A 6,673-nucleotide genomic window follows, 5' to 3' on the forward strand; every position below is an offset into this window, starting at 1 on the left:
ACCCAGAGAGTTGTGAATTTGTGGAATTCGCTGCCACAGAGGGCAGTGGAGACCAAGTCACTGGGTGGATTTAAGAGAGAGTTAGATAGAGCTCTAGGGGCTAGTGGAATCAAGGGGTATGGGGAGAAGGCAGGCACGGGTTATTGATTGGGGACGATCAGCCATGATCTCAATAAATCGTGGTTCTGGCTCGAAGGGCCGAATGGCCTCCTCCTGCACCTATTTTCTATGTTTCGATTTAAAGTGCAGCAGGGTGGATCTAGCCGTAGAGCAACTGCCTTATAGTTCCAGAGATCCAGGACCTTTGACTACGAGTCCTTGTCTGTACGGAGTTTGTACGTTCTCTCCATGACCTGTTTGGGTTTTCTCTGAGATCTTTGGCTTCCTTCCACACTCCAAAGAAGTACAGGTTTGTAAATTAATTGACTTGTTATGAAATGTAAATTGTTCCCAGCGTGTGTAGGATAGTGTTATTGTGCGGGGATCACTGGTCGGTGCGGACTCAGTGGGCCGAAGGACCTGTTTCCGCGCTGTATCTCTAAATGTAAACTGAACTGAAGGTAATTTCCCCCCAAATTAAAGTGTTGCTTGGAAATTAGTGAGATGTCTCTCTGGCCTCGCTATTTACACCGGTTTTTTCGGCGACTGTCAGCGTCATATCAGTGTCGCCAAAAGATTTTGAACATTTCAAAATCCAAAATGTTGCGGCACTTGAAAAAACACCGCGCGGCATACGTCATCACACCGCGTCACCGACGCATCACGCCGCGTCACGCCGCACATTTTTCAGTGACCTGATACGTCAGCCAATGATGCCGGCAGTCACCGAAAAAAATCGCCAAGTGGGACAGGCCCTTAAGATTCTGCCACCACATTCTTACCTGGACACTAAAATAATTAAGTAGTTAAAATAATCCAAGACCTCAAACAATGATGACCAGACTCAAAATAGGGTGTCAGTCATTCATCATAAAGATGAGAACATTTCTATTTCCCCAGATGACTTCTTTGGAATTTTCTACCCATGACGGCTATGATGAAGTTTATTTGCTACGTTTTTTAAGATAGAGATTATATATTTATAATATATATATTAATATAATTAATATATATATTAATAAATATTACCTAAATCAAAGTATGGTGATGGATGTATACGGGCACATAGGTAATATCTTTCATTGCTGTAATATTTATATTATAAATGTAATATATAATATAATATGGATAATATTTATATTATAAATATAATAATAATTTTATATTAAAGATAGTTTTGTGGAAATTAAGGGATATGGTCGCATGTTCCTAAAGGCAAATTTTATAATATTGCGGAAACTATTTTATTTCACATTATTTATAAATAGTAAAAATTGCAGGAAGTCCAGAGCTGATTTTGTTTAGTCAGTCCCCATGATTGTGCCCATATCCATCCATCACCAAATGTTCATGATACTATGGAAGTCAATTTAGTTAGCTAATTTACTGTTAATGATATGGGCTTTAATTTTATTAATAGTAATGCTGTAATTTCATTTGTATTTACATTACTGCAAGGGGCAGCACAGTGGTGCAGCAGTAGAGCTGCTTCCTTAAAGTGCCAGAGACCCTGACTACAGTTGCAGTCTGAACGGAGTTTGTACGTTTTCCCTGTGACTGTGTGAGTTTTCTCTGGGTGCTCCGGTTTCCTCCCATACTACAAAGACAAGCAATGTAGGAACGAATTGCAGATGCTAATTTACACTGAAGAGATAGATACAAAATGCTGGAGTAACTCAGTGAGACAGGCAGCATCTCCAGATAGAAGGAATGGGTGACGTTTCGCGTCGAGACCGTTCTTCAGACTGGAAGGGTTTAAGGAAGGGCCTTGACCCAAACCATCACCCATTCCTCTATCTAGATGCTGCCTGCCCCGCTGAGTTACTCCAGCATTTTTTGTGTACCAAAGAGTGCAGGTTTGTAAATGGCCTGTGCCACTTGGCCGTCATTTACGTGACAGGCCGGTAGCGACTGATGCGCAATAGTTGCGCGATGGCCGTGCACGTCATCATGCTTCCGCACAGTCATCTGGAGCGCGTGACGTCATTTGAAGATAGACACAAAATGCAGGAGTAACTCAGCGGGACCAGCAGCATCAATTGAACGCAGCCCAGTCCATCACTAGCTCCTAGCTCCTTCCATCCAGTCAATCTTCACGTGGCGTTGCATCAGGAAGTCTGGAATTATTGTCAGGAATGGAGAGAAGGAATGGATGATGTTTCGGGTTGAGACTCTTCTTCAGTCTAAATAAGGGTCTCGACCCGAAACGTCACCCATTGCTTCTCTCCAGAGATGCTGCCGGTCCCGCTGAGTTACTCCAGCATTTTGTGTCTATCTCCAATCGTCTAGGCCCTGCTCTGGGAGTAGGAGTGGGGGCGGATCCGGATCCACAACAGCCGTGAACCCCAGGCCGAGCTCGGCGACCGCTTGCCTGCTTCTGCAGCTGTTGAAGGTGAGACGTTGCTCCGCGCCAGGGTGTGCCACCTAGCCATCATTTACTGGCTGGTGACGCGCGAAAATATCCTGTGAAATGAAATGAAATCCTGGAGCACTGCGAGATACCGCGTGCAAGTCCACACTCATCCACGCCACTCCATGTGCCCGTCCCGTGCTACCCACACGTCACCCACACGCTACCCACACGCTACCAGGTTGCGCAAATGGCGCGCAAATGATGGCCAGTGGGACAGGCCCTTATGTTAATTGGCTTCTGTAAATTGTCTTTGGTGCATAGAATGAGCTAGTGTATGGGTAATTGCTGGTTGGTGCAGACTCAGTGGGTCGAAGGGTTTGTTCCTCACTGTATCTCTAAACTAAACTACTGTTATTTCTCTCCTTTGCAAAGCATGCTATTTTAAAAAGGCTGTACTCTACAGTGAAGCTTCCAGTGAGTGCTCAAGCACCAGCACTGAATCAGCTCATTTCCATGACAACATGTTACAGAGATGGCCATAATAGACTCAGCCAAGGTGCTGAGAGGTTTACAAGGCCAGTCTTTGAAGGGGGCTTTATCTTGATGCTCCAATTTTAATAGATAAGTTTGAATAAAAAATATCTATGGGCACTTAGCATAAGAATAGAAAAGATGGTTTTGTTGTTTATGTTAATTAAAAAGGCCACTTTTGGAGCACGAATCATGCAAGACAGCAACATTGTTTATGAATAGGAAAGAATGGCAGATGCTGGGTTTAACCAAAGATTGACACAAAATGCTGGGGTAATTCAGCGGGTCAGGCAGCATCTCTGGAGAAAAGGAATAGGTGATGTTTCAGGTTGAGACTCATCTTCAGACAGAGAGTCAGGGGAAAGTTAAACAAGGGATATAGACGGTGATATAGAGAGATATAGAACAAATGAATGAAAGATATGTATAAAAGTAACCATGATAAAGGAAACGGTCGATTGTTAGCTGCTTGTTGGGTGAGAACGAGTACAGACACATTCAGAACAAATTGATTTGTTTGGTGCAGCACAAAACTTATAATAAGATGCAAAGTTTCTTGTTCATTAAGTCACAGAAACTCAGCAGTTAGATGTTGACAATTAACCATATAACCATATAACCATATAACAATAACAGCACGGAAACAGGCCATCTCGGCCCTACAAGTCCGTGCCGAACAACTTTTTTCCCTTAGTCCCACCTGCCTGCACTCATACCATAACCCTCCATTCCCTTCTCATCCATATGCCTATCCAATTTATTTTTAAATGATACCAACAAACCTGCCTCCACCACTTCCAATGGAAGCTCATTCCACACCGCTACCACTCTCTGAGTAAAGAAGTTCCCCCTCATGTTACCCCTAAACTTCTGTCCCTTAATTCTGAAGTCATGTCCTCTTGTTTGAATCTTCCCTATTCTCAAAGGGAAAAGCTGGTCCACATCAACTCTGTCTATCCCTCTCATCATTTTAAAGAGATCTATCAAGTCCCCCCTTAACCTTCTGCGCTCCAGAGAATAAAGACCTAACTTATTCAACCTTTCTCTGTAACTTAGTTGTTGAAACGCAGGCAACATTCTAGTAAATCTCCTCTGTACTCTCTCTATTTTGTTGACATCCTTCCTATAATTGGGCGACCAAAATTGTACACCATACTCCAGATTTGGTCTCACCAATGCCTTGTACAATTTTAACATTATATCCCAGCTTCTATACTCAATGCTCTGATTTATAAAGGCTAGCATACCAAAAGCTTTCTTTACCACCCTATCTATATGAGATTTCACCTTCAAGGAACTATGCACGGTTATTCCCAGATCCCTCTGTCAACTGTATTCTTCAGTTCCCTACCATTTACCATGTACGTCCTATTTTGATTTGTCCTGCCAAGGTGTAGCACCTCACATTTATCAGCATTAAACTCCATCTACCATCTTTCAGCCCATTCTTCCAAATGGCCTAAATCACTCTGTAGACTTTGGAAATCCTCTTCATTATCCACAACACCCCCTAACTTGGTATCATCTGCACACTGCATACTAATCCAATTTACCATCCGGATCATTGATGTACATGACAAACAACAAAGGACCCAATTGCACTCTTTATGCTGATGAATTAATTTAGGGATTTGCATTGTTGATTGACATTTGCAGGTGATGCAATAAATAATGAAATAATGCTGGGAACATGGTTATCCTGGGGACCAGGGTGCTTATACTTGTCATTGAACAGCAGTAGATTTGGAGATTGGGATGTACTTGCTATCAATTGGAGTTTTTATCTATCCATATCTATCGAGTTGATGCCTTACAGCGCTTGCAGCACTGGAGACCCGGGTTCGATCCCGACTACGGGTGCTGTGTGTACGGAGTTTGTACGTTCTCCCCGTGACCACGCGGGTTTTCTCCGAGATCTTCGGTTTCCTCCCACAATCCAAAGACAATCAGGTTTGTTGGTTAATTGGTTTGGTAAATGTAAAATATGTCCATAGTGTGTGTAGGATAGCGTTAATATGCAGGGATCGCTGGTCGGCGCGGAGCCGGTGGACCGAAGGGCCTGTTTCCGCGTAGTATCTCCAAACCAAGTGCAGAAGCAAATGTCTTTTATATCAGCAGTGAATCACTTGCCTTGAATTTCTGGAGCGTCTTTTGTTTCTGTTCTTAGTCTGTCCTTGAAGAGAGTTTGTCGGATACATAATGGGACAGATATAGAAATTAATCCCATACGCAGTGAAATGAGCCATTTATCAACACAGCACAATCCCAGTGACTGTCAGGATAAAGTAGCTAATTAGACAGGTAGGATCATAAAGGAAAGGACAAAGAAAAGAACAGTAACTGCATAAGCTGCAGATCTTTGATCTCAATGTTAGATTGCCTGACAGCAGGCAGGAGAATAAAAAGGGAATTATTTTAAAACAAGGTGAGATAATGTTCCAGGAAATAACCGAAGGTATCAGGGGAAATTTAGATGTGACTAATATGTATGTCAAGTGCGGAACTGCACCAAATCATCCAGCAACCCTTTGCTGTGAAGCGTTTTAGAACAAAATAAAATACAAGATGCTATTATTTTTATTGAAAACTATTCGTATATTTTCCCCCAGACTAATAGATACATTAAGTTACACTGAAAATAGCACTCCAAGCTTCAGAACTTATTCCTAAATTAATCAAAATTAATCAAAAATCCCTTCATAATGTGCCTTGCATGTGTGTTGATGTTTCTATTACATTCATAAATTACTTGGGCGTCTTGTTTCCATTAAAGCATCAAGAATATAAACATATAGAACTGCATTTTGTACTAGAAAATGTATATTGTATTTATAAAATACAAAGAAATGTGAGGTTGCGCATTCTGGGAAGTCTAACATGGACCGACACAATAGTAGGCTTCTGGGGAACATTGTAGAACAGAGGGATCTAGGAATGCAGGTGCCGTCGGAGTGGCCCAGCCCGAGGGAGAACGGCGCTCCCGTCGGAGTGGCCCAGCCCGAGGGAGAACGGTACTCACGTGAGGGCGATCCGGCTCGGGGCTGGAACGGTGCTCCGGTGGCTGGGACGGCGTTCTGAGGCGGTGACCTGAGTCGGGTTCAGCCGCGGGCCAGCGGCTGCGTGTGCTGGACTGGAGGGCGGCAGCTTCGACCACCCCGGGCCGCGGTGTTTGAGCCGGCCCGTTTGCGGGGTTCGGTGAGCCGCGGGACTGTTGTGCCATCGCCCGGTGGGGAATCGCCTCAGCGCAGAGGGAGAAGAGGAGGGAAGAGACAGTAACCCTAAGATTTTTGCCTCCACCACAGTGAGGAGGTGCTTGGAGGATACACTGTGGTGGTGTTAATTTGTGTTTATTGTTGTTTATTATTGTATGATTGTATGTATGACTGCAGGCACGAAATTTCGTTCAGACCGTAAGGTCTGAATGACAATAAAGGTATTCAATTCAATTCAATTCAATTCAAAAAAATGGTTCTTTGAAGGTCGAGTCGCAGATAGATAGGGTGGTCAAAAAGGCTATTGGCACATTGGCCTTCATCAGTCAGAGTATTGAGTATTATGGTCAGTTCTGGGCACCATGTTACATAGAAACATAGAAAATAGATGCAGGGGGAGGCCATTCGGCCCTTCGAGCCAGCACTGCCATTTATTGTGATCATGGTTATAGGAAAGATGTTGTCAAGCTGGAAAGGG

Source organism: Amblyraja radiata, chromosome 22, assembly GCF_010909765.2.
Source record: "Amblyraja radiata isolate CabotCenter1 chromosome 22, sAmbRad1.1.pri, whole genome shotgun sequence".
In the NCBI taxonomy this organism is placed as follows: domain Eukaryota; kingdom Metazoa; phylum Chordata; class Chondrichthyes; order Rajiformes; family Rajidae; genus Amblyraja; species Amblyraja radiata.